This window comes from Drosophila innubila, chromosome X (assembly GCF_004354385.1).
Source record: "Drosophila innubila isolate TH190305 chromosome X, UK_Dinn_1.0, whole genome shotgun sequence".
Classification (NCBI taxonomy): Eukaryota; Metazoa; Arthropoda; class Insecta; order Diptera; family Drosophilidae; genus Drosophila; species Drosophila innubila.
The window spans coordinates 39,845,785-39,869,075 of NC_047626.1; positions in this window are offsets into that span (position 1 = coordinate 39,845,785).

The following is a 23,291-nucleotide window of genomic DNA, read 5'->3' on the forward strand; positions in this document are numbered from 1 at the left end:
ACACAAACACCTCCACAACAAGCAAGCAGCGCAGCGACACACAACACGAAGCACAACAGGCAGCAACATACACATTGAGACACGGGCACACACAGTCCAAGCACAGGCAACCGGGAACACAGTGAGTCGTCCCTGCGGTAACTTGGCGCAGTCCCATGCACACATGCGCGCCAAGTGCCACAACAGTCCCGTTGTCACGTCCCACAGTCAGAAGCAGCCAATTATCAGGCGAGTGCGCAGCCGTCACCTGCTCCATCCGCTGCTGCTTTGGCCAGACACCCACCGAAGAGCGTTGATTGATGTCCACTGCTGCAGATAGATTATAAATTGTATCAATATTGTCAATGTATATGTGCGCCCGTATATGCATAACAAAAAAAACCTCTACACGAGGTAAAAAAGAAACCTCTACACGAGGTAAAAGTCTAGTGACGAAAGCAATTTTTAGCCCCAAAATTTCTGATAACCAATTTTGTGACGAACAAAATTCAGTTTAATCTAAAAATTTTAAATAAAAATATAAATTAATAAAAAAAAAAAAGCGAAAATTGGCATTGTGCACTGTGAGCAAAAAGGGTGAGCTTTTTTGTACATAAAAATTACTTTTTGCGCAGTGCCGAATGCCAATTTTCGCTTTTTTTTTTATTAATTTATATTTTTATTTAAAATTTTTAGATTAAACTGAATTTTGTTCGTCACAAAATTGGATATCAGAAATTTTGGGACTAAAAATTGCTTTCGTCACTAGACTTTACCTCGTAGATTTTTTTGGGATATCAGAAATTTTTGCAATTGCTTTTGCTTTTGACATTGTAACTTTATCATTAATGCAGGCAAATAGTAAAATATATAAATTTAGTTGTTCAACGTATTTCATATTTTAAAAAAAAATTGTTCTTTAATTATAAAGAAAAACTAGCGGACTCCGCCCCCTGCTCGCTTTGCTCGCGTTGCTACAGCCGAGCATACTCTACTGTCGGAGACCCCGTACTTACTATGAAAAAAAAAAGTTTTTCATACTAAGACTTGGATTTCGCCCGATCGGTGCTATGACAGCTATATGATATTGTGCCCGTTTAGCCGATTAGAACCAACTTTGATCAGAATATATAAGTCTAATTTAAATGCATATTCTATTAGTTTGGTTACGATATCTCGTAAAACAAAAAAGTTTTTCATACCAAGACTTAATATTGGACCGATTGACTATATGATATAGTGGTCCGATAACAACTAACTTCGGTCAGGATTTTTAAAACTGACTTAAATGCAAATGCTATCAATTTGGCTAAAATATCTCACTAAACAAACAAGTTTTTCATACTAAAACCTAATTTTGACCCGATCGGTCCTATCAATACTTAATCCCATGGCATCTGTAAATAATGTTGGTGCGGTAGCCATATTATCTAATTTTAAATATAATCTATGGGAAAAAAAATTTAGTGAGGTAACATTGCGGAAACTCGATTAGACTCTAAATCGATTAAATCAATTTGTAATTATTTTTTTAACACCGAATATGTTTTAATAGGGCTATTCCATTCTTAAGCATAGTACTCAGGACAGTTAAATACTGTACGCTGTTCATTTCATTGACGACTGACTAACTGACTCTGTAACTGTAAAAATATATGTCGTATTCAAATAATTTCTGTTGTTTGTTTACAGAAAAGAAAAGAGAACTAACAAAATCTTATATGGATTAACCCAATATGCGCGATGCCTGCGTTCGCCCTCCCCTTATTCCTTCAACCGAGCGCAGTATGCCAACAATGTCACAAGGAGAACGTTCGTCACTGCCTTTGCATTCGTCTCCATATCCCTTCCATTTGAATTATATTTATTTTTTTGCTCTTTACAAAATTTTTGCAAAGCACAGCTAACCAAACCTTAGTGAATACCTAACATCAATACCTAAAGCTGAGTTCTTTCGGAGAAAATGATGTTTGAAATATGATGTATAAAAAGGGTGGCGAAATAAGATAGAAAAATTCAGCTGAAACAGCTGATTTTCATTATGCTGTGTGTTGGAACATTGAAATTTTCAATCTTCTTACAAAATGGGCGCCATTCATTTGAAAACATAACAAAGTTGTTTGAAGTTGTTTAACGAGGACATAACTGCAACAATATTAGATACTACTACAACCATTTGTGAACTCTAATGATAGGTACTCACTTAAGCTTGTGAGGAGCACTGCTGCCAATTTAGCTTCTTTCCCGTCAAATCTGGCTGTTTTGAAGACCAATTGCGGGAAAAATTTGAGAATGGCGGGAAGGGAATTCTGGCTTTTTTTTTAAATATATTTTCGGTTTATTCAATGCTTCCAACGGTTTCATAAAAAATATATAAGAGTAGCAGCTTCATTGTTATTATAATTAATATTTGCAAATATCTTCACGAGTTTTGGCAAGACTATAATCTTTTTACCAAAAGTTGGAGCAAACGTAACAATCCTTTCGAAATGACAAAAGATTTTAATCCCCCCGATTGCTTTGCTTGTCTAACGCCGGCTCGCAGTGTGATACGGGACCAATATGTTATGGTCGGCGCTGAGCTATCGATATACAAACAGCTGTTGCTAGCGCCACCTATGGCATGTGGCGAGAACTAGCAACAACATAAAAGCTTTATGCTTTTTAATAGGAGGAATAAATGATAAATCTAGGAGAAGTAGGAATCAAGGATTTGACAGATAGGTTGGAGGTTAGGAAAATTAGAGAGGAAGTCAGTCTGGTTCGCGTGGTGGCTGCTGCAAGGCGGAATTTTCTTGAACGCGAAATTTGAATGTACATTGGAGATAATAAATTAAGTGATTAACACCAACACGCACAATACACAATCAGCCGCAGCAGCCACAGACACCGCAGCACCTCACACAAACACCTCCACAACAAGCAAGCAGCGCAGCGACACACAACACGAAGCACAACAGGCAGCAACATACACATTGAGACACGGGCACACACAGTCCAAGCACAGGCAACCGGGAACACAGTGAGTCGTCCCTGCGGTAACTTGGCGCAGTCCCATGCACACATGCGCGCCAAGTGCCACAACAGTCCCGTTGTCACGTCCCACAGTCAGAAGCAGCCAATTATCAGGCGAGTGCGCAGCCGTCACCTGCTCCATCCGCTGCTGCTTTGGCCAGACACCCACCGAAGAGCGTTGATTGATGTCCACTGCTGCAGATAGATTATAAATTGTATCAATATTGTCAATGTATATGTGCGCCCGTATATGCATAACAAAAAAAACCTCTACACGAGGTAAAAAAGAAACCTCTACACGAGGTAAAAGTCTAGTGACGAAAGCAATTTTTAGCCCCAAAATTTCTGATAACCAATTTTGTGACGAACAAAATTCAGTTTAATCTAAAAATTTTAAATAAAATATAAATTAATAAAAAAAAAAAAGCGAAAATTGGCATTGTGCACTGTGAGCAAAAAGGGTGAGCTTTTTTGTACATAAAAATTACTTTTTGCGCAGTGCCGAATGCCAATTTTCGCTTTTTTTTTTATTAATTTATATTTTTATTTAAAATTTTTAGATTAAACTGAATTTTGTTCGTCACAAAATTGGATATCAGAAATTTTGGGACTAAAAATTGCTTTCGTCACTAGACTTTTACCTCGTGTAGAGGTTTTTTTTTTGGGATATCAGAAATTTTTGCAATTGCTTTTGCTTTTGACATTGTAACTTTATCATTAATGCAGGCAAATAGTAAAATATATAAATTTAGTTGTTCAACGTATTTCATATTTTAAAAAAAAATTGTTCTTTAATTATAAAGAAAAACTAGCGGACTCCGCCCCCTGCTCGCTTTGCTCGCGTTGCTACAGCCGAGCATACTCTACTGTCGGAGACCCCGTACTTACTATGAAAAAAAAAAGTTTTTCATACTAAGACTTGGATTTCGCCCGATCGGTGCTATGACAGCTATATGATATTGTGCCCGTTTAGCCGATTAGAACCAACTTTGATCAGAATATATAAGTCTAATTTAAATGCATATTCTATTAGTTTGGTTACGATATCTCGTAAAACAAAAAAGTTTTTCATACCAAGACTTAATATTGGACCGATTGACTATATGATATAGTGGTCCGATAACAACTAACTTCGGTCAGGATTTTTAAAACTGACTTAAATGCAAATGCTATCAATTTGGCTAAAATATCTCACTAAACAAACAAGTTTTTCATACTAAAACCTAATTTTGACCCGATCGGTCCTATGACAGCTATATGATATAGTAGTCCGATTTGAACCAACTTTGGTCAGGATATATAAAACCAAGTTAAATGCATATTGTATCAGTTTGGTTGAGATATCTCATAAAACCAAAAAGTTTTTCGTACTAAAACATGATTTTCGACCGATAGAAAAATGTATTTATTCACTTAACAGGTAATATCTTCCAAACCCCTCAACCAAAATTTATTTTTCATATACCAAAATACGCGAAATTGTACGTATTACAACTTATTAAAATTTAACAGAAATCGTTAGAGCCGTTTTGTCAAAAATCGCCAAAATGTAAGCTTAAAAACATTATATCACCTGTAAAATGTTACCTGAATACTTTAGAAAAAAGATTTCAAGGTACGCATAAAAGCCATCAAAAATACCTTTCCAATGATATATAGAACATATCTGTAGCTTCTATGGTTTGGAAACTGTTGGAGCTTCAATTTTAGCGGGATTTAGCGTTTTCCCGCTAAACTAGCGGGAAATTGAAAAAGTCGTAGAACAAACATTTCTAGATTTTCAAAGAGGAATAAATCCCCATCATTACATCTTAGCTTTTTTAGCGCTTTGATACAAACAGACAAACAGACAAACAAAGAAACTAACTTTTCATTTCATTTTGAAAAGTCCACTAAAAATTTCAAATTTATTTATCTTTTGAACCAGTTAACGGATTTGGGTCATCGAGGTATCAATCGACGCGTATTTTTGATAAAAATTTTTAAAAAATAAATAATTTTACCAAAAAGCCCCAACGGCTCCACAAGCTGCGATCATACAAATTTTTCCCCTCCCACTTACACCCCCGTATCTCATGACCCAGGTGAATTAGAAAAAGTTTTAGTATGCAATTTTGTAAGTTAGGACTAAACCTTTCGATCGGTATATAACTCAATCTGACCGGACAGTCGTAGCAAATTTTTCAACTTAGCTGTATATATAGTTAGTCGCCTTTCGCACCCTTCGTGCTGCTTTCGTCACTAACGCGAACTGCCGTCCGCAGTGATATGTAGTTACTTTGAAATTGCCATTGTTGATGCCCCCCTCTGACCCACAAGAGCTCTTTTGGTTAGGGAAGGCCATATTACACAAAACATATAACATTTACAATTTAAGCACACAATTATATTATTTATACAACACACAAACATATTATATTTAATGATACTTAGATATTAACACTTACTTGTACATTAATCCACAATTACGCACTTTGCGCACTTTTCCACATTCAAATAATTTTCTGCTCGCGCCACCAGTGAATGCGGGGCTGCCAGATAGTTGGATTTTGTGGTTTGTTTACATTTGTTTGTTTAGGGTATTCCGTGAATTTTGTTAGGTGTTAAATGTTAAAAATCAAACACGACTTATCGAATGCAATTTTATTAATAATATGGTTAAAATGTTAAGGATAATTATAGTTAATAATATTAATTAAATTTTATAACGTTTAAAGAAATGATTAATTAAATTTATTTATTCGGGTGAGTGGGTATGTGGTGAGGTTGGGTAAAGTTTGGAGTAGGGAGTCATCACAAACTATTAAAAGCCGACTATAGGTTGGGAGGGCGATCGTTGAGGTGGATAACAACATCTGTTCACCTAATCCTTGCCAGCAGTTGTCCGTGAAGGTGTTATGAGACCAAAGTCTGAGTATTATTCCAGTTAGTAAAAATATAAACCCGACTCGCCAAGTATCGATGGTCGTACTCATCCCTGGGTATACCGATAGTTAGCCGGCAAATCGATATTTGGCTGCGATTGATAAGTCGGTTCTTAACAAATATAAATGCATTTTCTATCAATTTGCTCAAGATATCTCAAAGAACAAATAAGTTTTTCATGCGCATACATTAATTTTGTACCTACATACAAAGTTTGAGTCTCTAGGTCTTATAGTCTCGGAGATCGGACATACGGACAGACACAACATCGCTAGATCGATTCGGCTGCTAATCCTGATCAAGAAAATGTATTCTTCTGCCTGTTACACACATTTGATTTGGGCAAACAGTAAAAAACATTAAATTTGTGAGCCCATAACATCCGATTTGGACGCTTAGCGACGAAAATTAGTGTGACCAATGCAACACCAAAAAGTAACCAAATGTTGAATGGTCACATTGGTGCGTCAGCGTGTGCTTTGTTTACATTTAATAAAGCGCCAAACTTGAAAAATAAATAAATGGAAAGTTTTTAGTATATGAAGGAGACGGGATTGTTAGCATATGCCCTATGCTGAAGAAAGCAGAGGAGAAGGAACGCAGGCTACGAGCATATTGAGTCAATATATAAAAATTGCATCGAATTGCTATTTTCATTTTTGTCATATAGGATCGGGTACTTCTATACTTATTTTATCAACTTTATCTTCTTCTCCGTTGTAAAGAAGTCCAAACGTCCTCTTTTTATTTGTTTGTGACCTAGAGACCTGAAATTTATATATAGGCTGTCCAAATATTGTACACGCCATATCTTATTTTGGTCGACAGAGAAATATCAGCTGTTGCCTACAGTTATGAAAAACGCTGCACCTTATCTGGCAACTCTTTTTTTATGCCTTTTGTGAGGAACTCATAGGTCAAGCGAGATAATTTATCTTTCGTTTCACCACTGTTTTATTTTATATGGAGTTTATCCCAGCGAACGGAATTATTTCAATGTGAGTACCTACCTTAATTATGTATTTTTTTCTATTTTTATTTAAAAAAAATATAAATTTCTCAAAATTATTTTTAATTGTCTTCGCATATTGCTTTCCCTTGAATTACTAAACATTTTCCATTCCTCATGCCTTCTTAATGTATTCTAATCAGTTGTGTGTTTTTTAAATTTCTACAAAGAGCGCAAATGACGCAACAGAGCTACCATTGCACTTTGTTTATTTTTGTGTGTTGCATTGGCAACACTGGCTTTCTCAAGGCCTCAGCAAATGATCAAGAATTTTTCGTTGGGGAAGTCAAACTTTTTCTGAGTACTCGCCTTAACCAGCGAAAGACAGTGTTGCCGACGTAACACAAACTATTAACCAAATGCCTCAGTTGTGCTATGCTTACATTTTGGGAACGCACTACTGTTTAGAATACATTAATACATAGGGAATGGGAATGGGAATAATAAGAATATGCGAATATGTGTGGGTTCTAATAAATTATAAATAATAAAATGATCTTGTCCTTATTTTTGGGTACTGAGCTAAAAATTAAAAATTTATATAATTTCCGTTTAGTTTTAGATAATATTCCATCTATTTTGTCCTGGTTCAATAACTCCAGATGTCTTTGCTTTGTTGTCAAATATTGTAACGATCCTTAAGGCTTCACCGGGCTGACTCGGTCGGCGTTATGAGTTCGTGCAACAAATTTATATTATGCAGCACATGCGAATAAATAAGAAAGCAGATGGATATTCAATATAAATGGTATTTGTCTATTAGCGACGCGATGGCCGACACTTTTAAATTTCAATGTAGGTTTATTTGATTTCGATGCGTTGCGTTGCTGAATGGTGTCCTCGGGTCTCTGTCCTTGAAATCCGCTGCAGGCTCGTCCCTCGTCGGTCGCTGGTCTCACTCCTGGTTGTAGCTCGATTCGTTTTCTCGTACTGGGAACCCTGCGACAGCTAGGATTGTCGAACGTAGATCCTGCGACAGCAAGGATAAGTCCCTCTTGACCCGCTCTTGCAGGGACAACTAAATCTATGTCCTGCTTTAGCAAGGACGGATAAACTAGGTCCTGCGACAGCGAGGAGAATGAACGACCCTGATCCTGCGTTCTCCAAGGACTCTCCGCTTAATTTTGCCCGCTTACAGCTGGGTTAGCTCAAGCCCTGCTAATGCGAGGACGACTACGACTGCGTCCTGCAACAGCTAGGTTCTCTTAATTTACTCCTGCGACAGCAAGGCTCTCTTAATTTACTCCTGCGACCGCAAGGCTCTAGGATGCTAATGCTACTATAACAATTACTGGATCCTGCGACAGCGAGGATATCTTTTCTGGTTCCGCGTCAGCAGGAACTATATCCTGCTGCAGCAAAGATATCTACGATGTTTCATGCGACAGCAAGGATCATAACCTGCTATTGCAAGGATATTTCTGATGCGTCCTGCGGCAGCAAAGACTATATCCTGCTACAGCAAGGATATCTACGATGGTTCCTGCCACAACAAGGATTATAACCTGCTACTGCAAAGTTATCTTCGGTGCGTCCTGCGACAGCGAGAACTATATCCTGCTACAGCAAGGATATCTACGATGGCACCTGTGACTACAAGGATTATAACCTGCTACTGCAAAGTTATCTATGGTGCGTCCTGCGTCAGCAAAGACTATATCCTGCTACAGCAAGGATATCTGCGATGGCTCCTGTGACTACAAGGATTATAACCTGCTACTGCAAAGTTATCTACGGTGTGTCCTGCGACAGCAAGGACTATATCCTGCTACACCAAGGATATCTACGATGGTTCCTGCGACAGCAAGGAGTATAACCTGCTACTGCAAAGTTATCTACGGTGTGTCCTGCGACAGCAAGGACAATATCCTGCTACAGCAAGGATATCTACGATGGTTCCTGCGACAGCAAGGAGTATAACCTGCTACTGCAAAGTTATCTACGGTGTGTCCTGCGACAGCAAGGACTTTATCCTGCTACAGCAAGGATATCTACGATGGTTCCTGCGACAGCAAGGAGTATAACCTGCTACTGCAAAGTTATGTTTTTCGGAGGATCCTGTGTCAACAAGGATTGATGTTTTGTCCTGCTATTGCAAGGACCGATCGGTGCTACTTGTTTGCTTGCTCTACTCCAAATGTCCCGCATGCGCTGTTGCGCGCCCTTTTATACTCTGGCTGCCGTAGGCAACGGGACTTCTGCTCTCTTGCATGACAGAGGCTTTGCTGAAGAGGGGCATACCAGAGGCGTCGCTGAAACTGTGTAACTGTTGTGGGGAACACATAGTTGTTCCTCACACTCCCCTCTTTCTTCGGATAAATGATAAGTCTTGATATGTGTATTTTCTTCAAGTTTTATTTGCACCTTTCATGGAACACGCGGATTCGCCCCTGCCCCGCCTTAATCTTATACCGGCGCCCCTCATCCCACACCAGGTATACCCGGCGCTTCCCGCGGCCAGGGCACGCCCACCAACTCCTCGTACCTGGTGGGCGGCCTCGGCGTCCCCTCGAAATTCTCCTCCTGCGCCGCCCGTGGGAATGCTAGCTCCAGTCCCAGTCACAACCCGGGGGTGCGCCCAGGATTACGGTTTCTCTCTCTTGCTATATATGTATGTATCCATGCGCATATATATATGCCATTATTGGATATGTGTGTATGTACATACATAAATAGGCAATTTGAAAATTGCAAGCCGAACACCGTAAATTGTGTCAAATCGTTAACAATTTTATTTAAATTGTAACAACACATAATTAAATGTTTAACAATTTTATTCAAATTGTTTCGGGTGGCCAAATTTGCTTGGGAAAGCATTATTAACATTTTTTCGGCTGTTAATAATTTAAAAATGTGAAGCGGCCATACTTGGCCAAATTCTTGCCCACGCCCCCACGGGGGCGCGAACCCCGATCTTTGGTCTAGAACGCACAGCAGACGGCGCCTCAAAGCAGAGCACCGCTTCCGGCGGCCTCTGGCTGTAATCGCAACAACACTTATGTGTGCTAATTGCTTGCTTTGCTGACGTCACAGCAACGTAGCTGCAGCTGTTGGCAGCTCTTCACTTCCCCTTTTATGTGCAATTATATATATGTATGTATATATGAACAATAGCGATCTCGTGTTGTATTTCCCTCGTCGTATATATATATATATATATGCATAGATATATGTCCATATATATATATATATATATATATGTACCCCTGTTTTAGCGATCTCGTGTTGTATTTCCCTCGTATATATATATATATATATATATATATATATACGTACATATATATATAGATATGTACTCCTGTTTACATATATTTGCTCCCTCGTTGTGGTTGTTCTAATGTTTATATATATGTATAATGAATTCCGCGCATAATAAATCCCTCGCTGTGTAGATATTTGTATTTGTTATTATTAACAAATGTTCATTCTTTGCCTGGTTATATGTATGTTATGCATATGGTTTTTGCTCTATACATTACATTATGTATGTAAGTGTATTTATATATATATGTATATATAGGTGTCATTACTCATGTAATAGTTGTTTCGCTGTAATTATAGACATATATATAACCCTAAACATACATAATACATTTCGCGCATCATAATTCCCTCGTTGTGTATATTTGTTTAATTGTTCGGCTCAATCAGACACGATGCACCCAACAACAAATAGCGTCGTTCTATTTTGCCTTTGTTGTGCATTCTCTCTGAGAGCAATTCCTCTCCGTTTTGTTTAAATCTTAGCGTCTTGGTTGTCGGCAATGTGCTATGCATATCAGCGAAATATAACCGTTCTTCTCTTTTAGCTTTCCTTTGTTTCGCTGTCTTGCGCCGCTCTCTGCGACTTAGTTGTCGGGTCATTGCTATGCAAAGAATACGAAAAGAAAACAACAACAAATGTTTGTGTTTTGCTTTGCCGGCCACTGACCGTCACGACAACAACAGATGTTTGGGCTCTCTTATCTTTTGTTCGCTGTGCGTTGCGTTGAGGTCGATGCTGCTCTCGAACAAGTATGCACAGTGGGCCGCGCTGATTGTTCCAACGTTGAATTAACTCTGTTGTTCATGCCGGTTATATAGTGAACATGTATATATATATATACATACATATATATTGATGTAATACATATATGTATATATATTTCTCCCTTTTTTGCCTCTTGTTGGAAACGAATGTTTCCTGGCCTTGGATTAGGGTGGTCCCAAAAAATTTTATAGTTAATTAATTTTTTTTTCTCCAGCAACAAAAAAAACTTATAAAACAAAAATTTGCATCGAATGTTTGCCGTGCCTTGTTTTGGATGCTCGTCTATTTTACGATTAATTAGGGTGGTCCCTAAAATATTATTTTTTTTTTTTTCCAGTTATCCTTGTTCATTGTGCGCATTTATGGGTGCTTGTGAGTGCTTTGGCGGATTAGAGTGGTCCCAAGGTTTTGTAACCACTTTTCAATAACAAAAAAAAATTATTTTTTTTTTAAACTTTATGTTAACCCATGAATTTATTGGTGTGCTGTTTTTTCTACGTATGTACCCTACTAACGCCCTCTGCAACATTTATAGGTAAAAAAAAAATCATTCGTCTGACCTGGTTTCCCTCGCCGCCGTATGTGGTTTTAGGTCTCCAACGTGTGCTCGCCGTATCTTTTTATCCGCCTGTGATTGCAGTTTGCATATTACCAGCGATATGAAGTCCACGATCTGGTATGGTCCTCCAAATCTAGGTGCCAGTTTTGCCGCAAATCCATCCACTGCATTGGATAGATGATGCTCCTTTAGCCACACGTGCTCCCCCACGCTTGGTTTCCATTGTCTCCTGCGCAGATTGTAATAACGTGCCTGATCTTGCGCCGCATTCTCCAAACTCCTGCGAACTATCTCAAATATTTCTTTGAGTTTGTTGGCGTTTGCTTGCGGTTCCTGTGTAGTCCGTCCTGTGCCGATGGCCACCTCATCATATAAAGCCTGGGGAAGTCGAGGCTCTCGACCCTGTGTCACAAACGCTGGCGTGTATCCTGTGGATGCTGTCACGCTGGTGTTTACGGCCAAAGTGATTTCTGGCAACGCCTCATCCCAACAGCGTTGGTTTGCTCCAGCGTATTGAGCAATCATTTTCTTTACTGTGCGATTTGCTCTTTCCGTGGGGTTTTCCTGCGGTGTGTACGGTGCCGTGTACTGGTGTCTCAACCCCAAATCCTGCAGGAAACTCTTGAATGCCTTGCTGGTGAATTGTGCGCCGTTGTCCGTGATGAGGACCTTTGGCACGCCAAATCTTGCCAGGATTCTTTCTCTGAACGCTTTTTGGAGAGCTGCCGCCGTTGCGCTTCGCATTGGTACTAATTCAGTCCATTTGGGGAACCGATCTATAAATACCAGTAGTGTTGTATTCCCGTGTTTTGAGCGTGGTAATGGTCCGACGAAATCTGCGCACACCGTGGCCCATGGTTCTTTCGGAATTTGCGTGAGCATCTTGCCGGCTGCCTGCAACTGGTTCGGCTTGTATTGCTGGCAAACTTCACATCGTTGTACATAGTTGCGGACATCTCGGGGCAATCCTGGCCAGTAATAACGTGCCGCCACCCGAGCTATCGTTTTCCGTGTTCCGGTATGCCCCGCTGCTGCTATGTCGTGATTCTCGTGTAAAACACGTTGCCTCTTGTTCGATGGAACACACAATTTCCAAGACGTCACGTCCTCGTGCCCTGCTCGGTGAGGGATGTGTCTGTATAGGTTGCCAGATTCTTCTAGATAGTCTGGAAATTTTCTGGGCTCCTTCCAGATCTTCCGTAGCATCTTGTGAATCCAGTTTACCTCAGTTCCACCAGTTTCCGCTGTCTCTTTTCCAATTTCAACCCGAGCGCAGACATCCTCATTTAGCGGTTGCCTCGACAATGCGTCTGCCACTACGTTTAGTTTTCCTTTGCGATATGCCACTTCGAAGTCGTACTGCTGCAATTCCAATGCCCATCTGGCGATGCGACCGGTAGGGTTTTCAATAGAGCTTAACCATTTTAGCGCCATGTGGTCTGTTACGACGGCAAAATGATATCCCTCTAGGTATGGTCGCATCTTCCGAATCGCCCAAACGATAGCTAAGCACTCTTTCTCTGTTGCTGAGTAGTTTCTTTCGGGTCCGTTCAGTGTTCTGCTGGCGTATGTGAGGATAGCTCCCAGTCCATAGTTGCTGGTATCAGTTTGTAGCGTGAATTGACGGGTGAAGTCGGGGCACGCTAGGACTGGTGCTTTTCTTTCACCATCTCAAACGCTTGTTGGTGCTCTTCGTTCCATAGCCATTTCACGCCTTTCTTCAATAAACCATTGAGGGGGTGCACCGTAGTGGAAAAGTCAGGCACGAATCGTCTGTACCAGGATGCCACTCCGAGATATTGCCGCAGCTCCCTGGTGTTAGTAGGCGGTTTTAGTTGAGAAATCGCCGCTACTTTGTCCAGGTCTGTTCTGTCACTTTATGTGCCAGATATTTTAATTCTTTTTTGAAGAAGTCGCACTTGTCGACATTGATCTTCAAATTCGCTGCCCGGAGTCGTCGAAACACTTCCATTAGATTGGCCATATGTTCTTCCAATGTTTTCCAAATAACGATGATGTCATCAAGATATGCGAAGGCATGTGGCAGCATTTCAGGTCCAATCACCCGATCAAATGCTCGTTGAAATGTTGCTGGTGCGGAGTGAAGTCCAAACGGCATAACTTTCCAATGGAAGAGTCCTCTGCCTGGTACTGTGAACGCTGTCAAGGGGCGACTTGTTTCCTCCATAGGGATTTGCCAGTAACCGTCCTTCAGGTCGAGGCTGGTTATGTAACGTGCTTCCCTCAACTGATCCAGGATGTGGTGTACTTGAGGTAATGGATAAGCGTCCTTGACCGATCGGCTGTTTAGCTGCCGAAAGTCGACGCACAACCTCCATTTGCCCGTTTTCTTTTTGACCATCACAATCGGGGCACTGTGTGGGCTGTTCGACGGCTCAATACATCACTTGGCTAGCAACTCGTCGATCTGTTTGTTGATTTCTTCTTGCATCTTAGGGTTCTTTGGGAAGTAGCGTTGCTTTTTTGGACGGTCGTCGTGCATCACGATTCGGTGTTCCGTGATTGGGGATGTACCGCTCATAACAGCAAATGCGGCTAGTTCCTGCTGAAGAAATTTATCCACAGCTGTCTCGGGGTGTAAGGATTTACACTGCTCCATGCCGATGCTCGTTGTTTCATCCTTAGTTGTAATAGTATGTTCCAGCGTGTTTTCCTCTTCTTGTATTGCCAGTTCTGGTTTTCTTTGCTCTTGTTTTCCTTGTTCTTGTTTTCCTTGTTCTTGTTCTCCTTGTTTCTGTGTGTGATCTGTGTTGACAACCGAGAGTTCCTCTTCTTGTACTCTGTTGTTTTGTCGACGAGTCGGGATTCTGACTTCGATTCCGGCGCATTCGAAGTTAGTTCCCATGTTGGAGAGGAAATCCCATCCTAGCACCAGTTCGTCGATAACTCCCGACAGAATTAATAACGGCATGTTTACAGTTTTGTTGCCGAGCTTTATCTGTGCCTCCACTTGTTCCGTAACGACACCAGTCCGGCCGTCTGCCAACCGCACCTGTCTCTGTGTTGCTCTTAATTCAAATCCTTCTTCGCATAGTGTCCCTGCTAGTTCCTCGCTTAAGAAACTGCTCGTTGCCCCTGTGTCGATGGTAGCGTTGTACAGGTTGTTTCCAATTTGAACCGTAGCTGACAGGCGGTGGCCCTCGTCTTTCAAAGTGCCGATTAATTGTGGGGAGCCACTTCTATCGGCATCCGCTCGCTCCTGGAAGCTGGACGCCGCCGATCGTTTCCCTGTTGACAACATTGAACTGTGCAAATTCCAATTCGACCACATATCCAACAGAACAGAAGACTCGGATTTCGACATTCCTTCGCCCAGTGTCCCTCGTTTCCGCATCTTCTACACGCCTGTGTAGGGTTGGGGACATGTGTTGGTTGTCCTGAGAACGCTCTAGGTGTTAGCTGTGGTCGCGACCTTGCGTTGTCGATGCAGCGGGTACATGGGCCTTTAGTTTCTGCTGGTCTAGCGTCTTCTACTGCCATGAGCCTGGGGCGGTTACCACGGGATTGTTGCCGCAATTTCTCTCTGTCCCGCTCCAGTTCCTCAAATTCCTCCGCCAGTTGCATGAGTTCGATCAAACTGCCGTTCTGATACGGTCTTGCGAACGCTCTGAAGTCGGGAAGACTGCTGTTGTATATTTTCTCTCGTTCCCGCTGCTTCGTTAATCTTAGTGGCCGCATCAACGTCTGCATCTCTACCATGAACTTTTTAAATGGTTCATCTATGCCCTGCTTCCTCCGATCAACTTCTTCCGCCAGCTTTGAGAAGTAATCTCTTGGTAGGAAAAATTCGTGGAAGCTCTTTGCGAATGATGCCCAGGTTCTCCAGTGCTCGTTGTTCGCTATGTACCACTTGAGAGCCGTGCCTTTCAGTAGCTCAGGCATTGCTCGTGGTATCTGGTCCAGTTCCAGCCCATAGGTTTACGCTGACCATTCCACTTGCTCCAGAAATTCTAATGGCTTTGAGGTGCCATCGAACTTAATACTCCACTCCCTCACTTGTTTTGCTACCGCTGCATAGTCCCGCGCTGGGTTCCTTTCGGTGTGTGGCTGGTATTCGTGGTGTGTGGTAGATGTGTTTTGCCAATGCGATTCTTGTTCTTCTCGTTTTTGTTGCTGTTCCCGACGCTGTGCCTCCGCGTTTGTTGAAGTAAAATCCATATTTGCCATTTCTCTGGCCACTGTGTTTTGTTCCGTTTTTGGATTCTCCCTTATAGCTGCAGCCTCCTAGTTGGGGATGCGCGTGGGGTAGGCGTCCTTCTTGTGTTTGTACCCAGTCGCCGAAGTCCTTTCGCATGGTGTCCACGCTTCCGGTCAGTGTGATCCCGAACTCGCTGCCATATTGCAGCAGTTCCTCATTTTTCAGGTTGTAAGTCCATGTTCTTACCATATTGAAATCTTACTATTCTTTTATTCGCAAAACCCTGCAAGTTGGGCGCCAGTTGTAACGATCCTTAAGGCTTCACCGGCCTAACTCGGTCGGCGTAATGAATTCGTGCAACAAAATTATATTATGCAGCACTTGCGAATAAATAAGAAAGCAGATGGATATTCAATATAATTGGTATTTGTTTATTAGCGACGCGATGGCCGACTCTTTTAAATTTCAATGTAGGTTTATTTGATTTCGATGCGTTGCGTTGCTGAATGGTGTCCTCGGGTCTCTGTCCTTGAAATCCGCTGCAGGCTCGTCCCTCGTCGGTCGCTGGTCTCACTCCTGGTTGTAGCTCGATTCGTTTTCTCGTACTGGGAACCCTGCGACAGCTAAGTTGTCGAACGTAGATCCTGCGACAGCAAGGATAAGTCCCTCTTGACCCGCTCTTGCAGGGACAACTAAATCTATGTCCTGCTTTAGCAAGGACGGATAAATTAGGTCCTGCGACAGCGAGGAGAATGAACGACCCTGATCCTGCGTTCTCCAAGGACTCTCCGCTTAATTTTGCCCGCTTACAGCTGGGTTAGCTCAAGCCCTGATAATGCGAGGACGACTACGACTGCGTCCTGCAACAGCTAGGTTCTCTTAATTTACTCCTGCGACAGCAAGGCTCTCTTAATTTACTCCTGCGACCGCAAGGCTCTAGGATGCTAATGCTACTATAACAATTACTGGATCCTGCGACAGCGAGGATATCTTTTCTGGTTCCGCGTCAGCAGGAACTATATCCTGCTACAGCAAGGATATCTACGATGTTTCCTGCGACAGCAAGGATCATAACCTGCTACTGCAAAGTTATCTACGGTGCGTCCTGCGACAGCGAGAACTATATCCTGCTACAGCAAGGATATCTACGATGGCTCCTGTGACTACAGGAATTATAACCTGCTACTGCGAAGCTATCTACGATGCGTCCTGCGACAGCGAGAACTATATCCTGCTACAGCAAGGATATCTACGATGGCTCCTGTGACTACAAGGATTATAACCTGCTACTGCAAAGTTATCTATGGCGCGTCCTGCGACAGCAAAGACTATATCCTGCTACAGCAAGGATATCTGCGATGGCTCCTGTAACAACAAGGATTATAACCTGCTACTGCAAAGTTATCTATGGTGTGTCCTGCGTCAGCAAAGACTATATCCTGCTACAGCAAGGATATCTGCGATGGCTCCTGTGACTACAAGGATTATAACCTGCTACTGCAAAGTTATCTATGGTGCGTCCTGCGGCAGCAAAGACTATATCCTGCTACAGCAAGGATATCTGCGATGGCTCCTGTGACTACAAGGATTATAACCTGCTACTGCAAAGTTATCTACGGTGTGTCCTGCGACAGCAAGGACTATATCCTGCTACACCAAGGATATCTACGATGGTTCCTGCGACAGCAAGGAGTATAACCTGCTACTGCAAAGTTATCTACGGTGCGTCCTGCGACAGCAAGGACTATATCCTGCTACAGCAAGGATATCTACGATGGTTCCTGCGACAGCAAGGGTATAACCTGCTACTGCAAAGTTATCTACGGTGTGTCCTGCGACAGAAAGGACTTTATCCTGCTACAGCAAGGATATCTACGATGGTTCCTGCGACAGCAAGGAGTATAACCTGCTACTGCAAAGTTATGTTTTCGGAGGATCCTGTGTCAACAAGGATTGATGTTTTGTCCTGCTATTGCAAGGACCGATCGGTGCTACTTGTTTGCTTGCTCTACTCCAAATGTCCCGCATGCACTGTTGCGCGCCCTTTTATACTCTGGCTGCCGTAGGCAACGGGACTTCTGCTCTCTTGCATGACAGAGGCTTTGCTGAAGAGGGGCATACCAGAGGCGTCGCTGAAACTGTGTAACTGTTGTGGGGAACACATAGTTGTTCCTGACAATATATGGCGGCCATTTTATATCTGTTGGCTATAAAAAGATTGAAAGTTTCATTATTTTTACAGGCCGCCAAACTAAAAGTAACTTCTTGATCTTGCAACTCTGTTTATTCGGACTTGAAGACGCACCAGCTAACCCGCTGATAAATTTGTATCTAACTTATTTCGCAACAGCTTTTTTTTATAAAAATGCCGTTTGAAATAATTCAAATCAGGGGTGCTCAGTGCCTAACACACGACGCACATTTGTTTTGTTGTTGAAAGTTACACATTAGTAGGCTCCTAGCGCACATTGACAAATTACCCAAACAATTTTTGACTTTTTGTTTTCCGTCCCTTTCGATCCTTTCAAAACAAAAACAATTTTACTCATTCGCTCTCTTTCTTTTCATTTTCTGATATGTCGACATTGTTGTTGCCTGAGTGACTCGTCGCTTATCCGAATATGTTGTTGCCTGATTGTTTCGGATACACTAAAAACGATACTTTGTTTGGAATCGTCTTACGCATCTGTTCTATTCTATTCTATTTCATATGTAATTTAATTTTGTTAATTGAAGAAAGACGTTCGTATTTTTTCCAGTGTACACATTGAAACAAAAAAATTTAATTACATGTGTGCGGGCGATTTATTTTATTTGTATTGGTGAGGGCACATCCGTAAGGCAGCTTTGAGCACCCTTGATTCAAATGATATGTTATATCGATTCTTATCTTTATTTTTGATTAATTGCGAATATAAATAGCTCGGATTTGAGTAATCATATAAGGGCTATTCCTGAAACAGATTCAGATTTGGTTCGTTAGAGATTTGGTTTCGCCCATCAGCTGTTTACAACTGTAGGGTGACCAGACAAAATAAAAATAAATACGGAAAGTGTGGTAACCTATAAAGTTTTCACGAAATCTGCCCTGAGACAGATTTCGTTTTGATGTCATTTTGAAAATATGTGAACCGTTCATTTCAATAACATTCTTTGGCAAAATTTGTTTTTTGTTTAAATTTTGTTGTGATTCTAGTATGCAGAATGTTGAAAGCTTCCTGCATTTAAAGAATTGATAATTAAAAAAATGTATATTTAATGCAGAAATATTAATTTATTATAAAACTAGGGGGCTCCGTCCCCGCTCGCTTTGTTCGCGGAATTGAAGCGTAAAAAGATGCGCGCTTCTAAAATTTTACTTGAATAAACTTTTTTTATCGTAAAATTAAATGACTTGAAAATGTAAATCAGCGGTGGGCAAGCCCTTGCTCGCGCTACTCACAAAACTCAAACGGTAAATTGGCTTGCTCGAGATTTTCGACAATACAACAACAACTTTTGACTCCGCGCGCAAATCACTTATGACCCACAATAAAACTAAACAACAAACACATAGCAAATGCTCGAGTTTCGGCTGCGACGCGTACGGTCATAAAAGTGTTCATTTTGCTATGATTTATGACTTCAGCAGCGTCTTGTACACTGTGTGAAAAAAAGTAAAGTTGGTTTTCATGAGTTTTGATACGTTTTGATTTCTACCACATAATAAGCGTTCGACTTGCAAATAAAATTAATTGGAACTTCTTTTAGTGTATAATTTTTTTTGGCTCATTGAAACAAACCACAACCACACAGATTTTTCGTCGCGACGCACAGAGTCATAAATGTGTTCATTTTGCTTTAATTTATGACTTCAGAAGTTGTGTTTGTTGTAGATGTTGTTGTAGTGCTCACGATTGCAAATTCGTTGCCCACCGCTGATGTAAATAATTCAATCATTTGTTAAGTCGGATAACCTGATAATACGGACACTCAATTTTGATCTATGAAATATTCTGTAGCCCGGGCACCACACAAATTAGTTTTTTCTAAAATCCGGTCACATCAATGGTTTTGTATTTAAGAACAGTGCAAGGGAAGGCATTTCAACAGCAGTAAACGCAAATTATATAGTCTTAGAAGATTTTTACACTTTTGAGAACAGCAAGGATATCTGCGATGGCTCCTGTGACTACAAGGATTATAACCTGCTACTGCAAAGTTATCTATGGTGCGTCCTGCGGCAGCAAAGACTATATCCTGCTACAGCAAGGATATCTGCGATGGCTCCTGTGACTACAAGGATTATAACCTGCTACTGCAAAGTTATCTACGGTGTGTCCTGCGACAGCAAGGACTATATCCTGCTACACCAAGGATATCTACGATGGTTCCTGCGACAGCAAGGAGTATAACCTGCTACTGCAAAGTTATCTACGGTGTGTCCTGCGACAGCAAGGACTATATCCTGCTACAGCAAGGATATCTACGATGGTTCCTGCGACAGCAAGGAGTATAACCTGCTACTGCAAAGTTATCTACGGTGTGTCCTGCGACAGCAAGGACTTTATCCTGCTACAGCAAGGATATCTACGATGGTTCCTGCGACAGCAAGGAGTATAACCTGCTACTGCAAAGTTATGTTTTTCGGAGGATCCTGTGTCAACAAGGATTGATGTTTTGTCCTGCTATTGCAAGGACCGATCGGTGCTACTTGTTTGCTTGCTCTACTCCAAATGTCCCGCATGCACTGTTGCGCGCCCTTTTATACTCTGGCTGCCGTAGGCAACGGGACTTCTGCTCTCTTGCATGACAGAGGCTTTGCTGAAGAGGGGCATACCAGAGGCGTCGCTGAAACTGTGTAACTGTTGTGGGGAACACATAGTTGTTCCTGACAATATATGGCGGCCATTTTATATCTGTTGGCTATAAAAAGATTGAAAGTTTCATTATTTTTACAGGCCGCCAAACTAAAAGTAACTTCTTGATCTTGCAACTCTGTTTATTCGGACTTGAAGACGCACCAGCTAACCCGCTGATAAATTTGTATCTAACTTATTTCGCAACAGCTTTTTTTTATAAAAATGCCGTTTGAAATAATTCAAATCAGGGGTGCTCAGTGCCTAACACACGACGCACATTTGTTTTTGTTGTTGAAAGTTACACATTAGTAGGCTCCTAGCGCACATTGACAAATTACCCAAACAATTTTTGACTTTTTGTTTTCCGTCCCTTTCGATCCTTTCAAAACAAAAACAATTTTACTCATTCGCTCTCTTTCTTTTCATTTTCTGATATGTCGACATTGTTGTTGCCTGAGTGACTCGTCGCTTATCCGAATATGTTGTTGCCTGATTGTTTCGGATACACTAAAAACGATACTTTGTTTGGAATCGTCTTACGCATCTGTTCTATTCTATTCTATTTCATATGTAATTTAATTTTTTTAATTGAAGAAAGACGTTCGTATTTTTTTCAGTGTACACATTGAAACAAAAAAATTTAATTACATGTGTGCGGGCGATTTATTTTATTTGTATTGGTGAGGGCACATCCGTAAGGCAGCTTTGAGCACCCTTGATTCAAATGATATGTTATATCGATTCTTATCTTTATTTTTGATTAATTGCGGATTTGAGTAATCATATAAGGGCTATTCCTGAAACAGATTCAGATTTGGTTCGTTAGAGATTTGGTTTCGCCCATCAGCTGTTTACAACTGTAGGGTGACCAGACAAAATAAAAATAAATACGGAAAGTGTGGTAACCTATAAAGTTTTCACGAAATCTGCCCTGAGACAGATTTCGTTTTGATGTCATTTTGAAAATATGTGAACCGTTCATTTCAATAACATTCTTTGGCAAAATTTGTTTTTTGTTTAAATTTTGTTGTGATTCTAGTATGCAGAATGTTGAAAGCTTCCTGCATTTAAAGAATTGATAATTAAAAAATGTATATTTAATGCAGAAATATTAATTTATTATAAAACTAGGGCTCCGTCCCGCTCGCTTTGTTCGCGGAATTGAAGCGTAAAAGATGCGCGCTTCTAAAATTTTACTTGAATAAACTTTTTTTATCGTAAAATTAAATGACTTGAAAATGTAAATCAGCGGTGGGCAAGCCCTTGCTCGCGCTACTCACAAAACTCAAACGGTAAATTGGCTTGCTCGAGATTTTCGACAATACAACAACAACTTTTGACTCCGCGCGCAAATCACTTATGACCCACAATAAAACTAAACAACAAACACATAGCAAATGCTCGCTATGCTTTGCTATGATTTATGACTTCAGCAGCGTCTTGTACACTGTGTGAAAAAAAGTAAAGTTGGTTTTCATGAGTTTTGATACGTTTTGATTTCTACCACATAATAAGCGTTCGACTTGCAAATAAAATTAATTGGAACTTCTTTTAGTGTATAATTTTTTTTGGCTCATTGAAACAAACCACAACCACACAGATTTTTCGTCGCGACGCACAGAGTCATAAATGTGTTCATTTTGCTTTAATTTATGACTTCAGAAGTTGTGTTTGTTGTAGATGTTGTTGTAGTGCTCACGATTGCAAATTCGTTGCCCACCGCTGATGTAAATAATTCAATCATTTGTTAAGTCGGATAACCTGATAATACGGACACTCAATTTCGATCTATGAAATATTCTGTAGCCCGGGCACCACACAAATTAGTTTTTTCTAAAATCCGGTCACATCAATGGTTTTGTATTTAAGAACAGTGCAAGGGAAGGCATTTCAACAGCAGTAAACGCAAATTATATAGTCTTAGAAGATTTTTACACTTTTGAGAACATTAGGGTCATTCGGAAGGTTTTTAAATCAGTTGCCACTTGTTCATAAATGAACATGATATTTAAACAACTTTCGGAACGCGCTGCCAGATGTGCGGCAAACCCCTTGAAAATGTCACCAAGGCATTGGATTACCACATGGATAACGATCCTGGCGCTCAGAAATTCATAGACATAGACAACATAAATATAACTGAATACATAATAGATAAGAAATAACTACGTCACATAAAACTCAATAGTGCAATAAGAATAAAGGAGTAAAGAAGACTTTAACACAAAAGTGATCTCCGTCCTTTAGTACATAAGATAACCTATAAAACCCCTAACAAACCAATAAACGATGTCAGTGCTTTAGCCAACGCGCGATCTCTTAGTGAATGCCACTTTCAATAGATACTTTAATCGGTATCGCGAAATCAAGTCCATAGATCGTACTAATGTTGTATCGTGGCACAATTATCGTTTAAAAAAAGAAAAATAGAGTGTTGAGAGAATCAGCGCTGAGCGACGCAAAAGAAAGAGCGGCGCAGAAGTCAGAGATGATCAACATAAAAGGCGGCGCGGGACCTTACAACGATCGCTGGGAAAGGCGACGTGGTAGCGTGCAACGAAAATCTACGGCCTCAACTCTGAGTATGGTTCTGAGTAACCTAGAAGAAAGGGGACAAGCGCTGGCAAGTGGTAAATTGTGAACCACAGCAGCGGAAAAAATACGGCGGCGCTGAAACCTGGCAACGATGGCTGAGAAAGGCGACGTGGGAATCCTGTACCGAAAGTCGAAGGCTCCACTCTGAGTATGAGTCTGAGTAACCCAGGAGAAAGGGG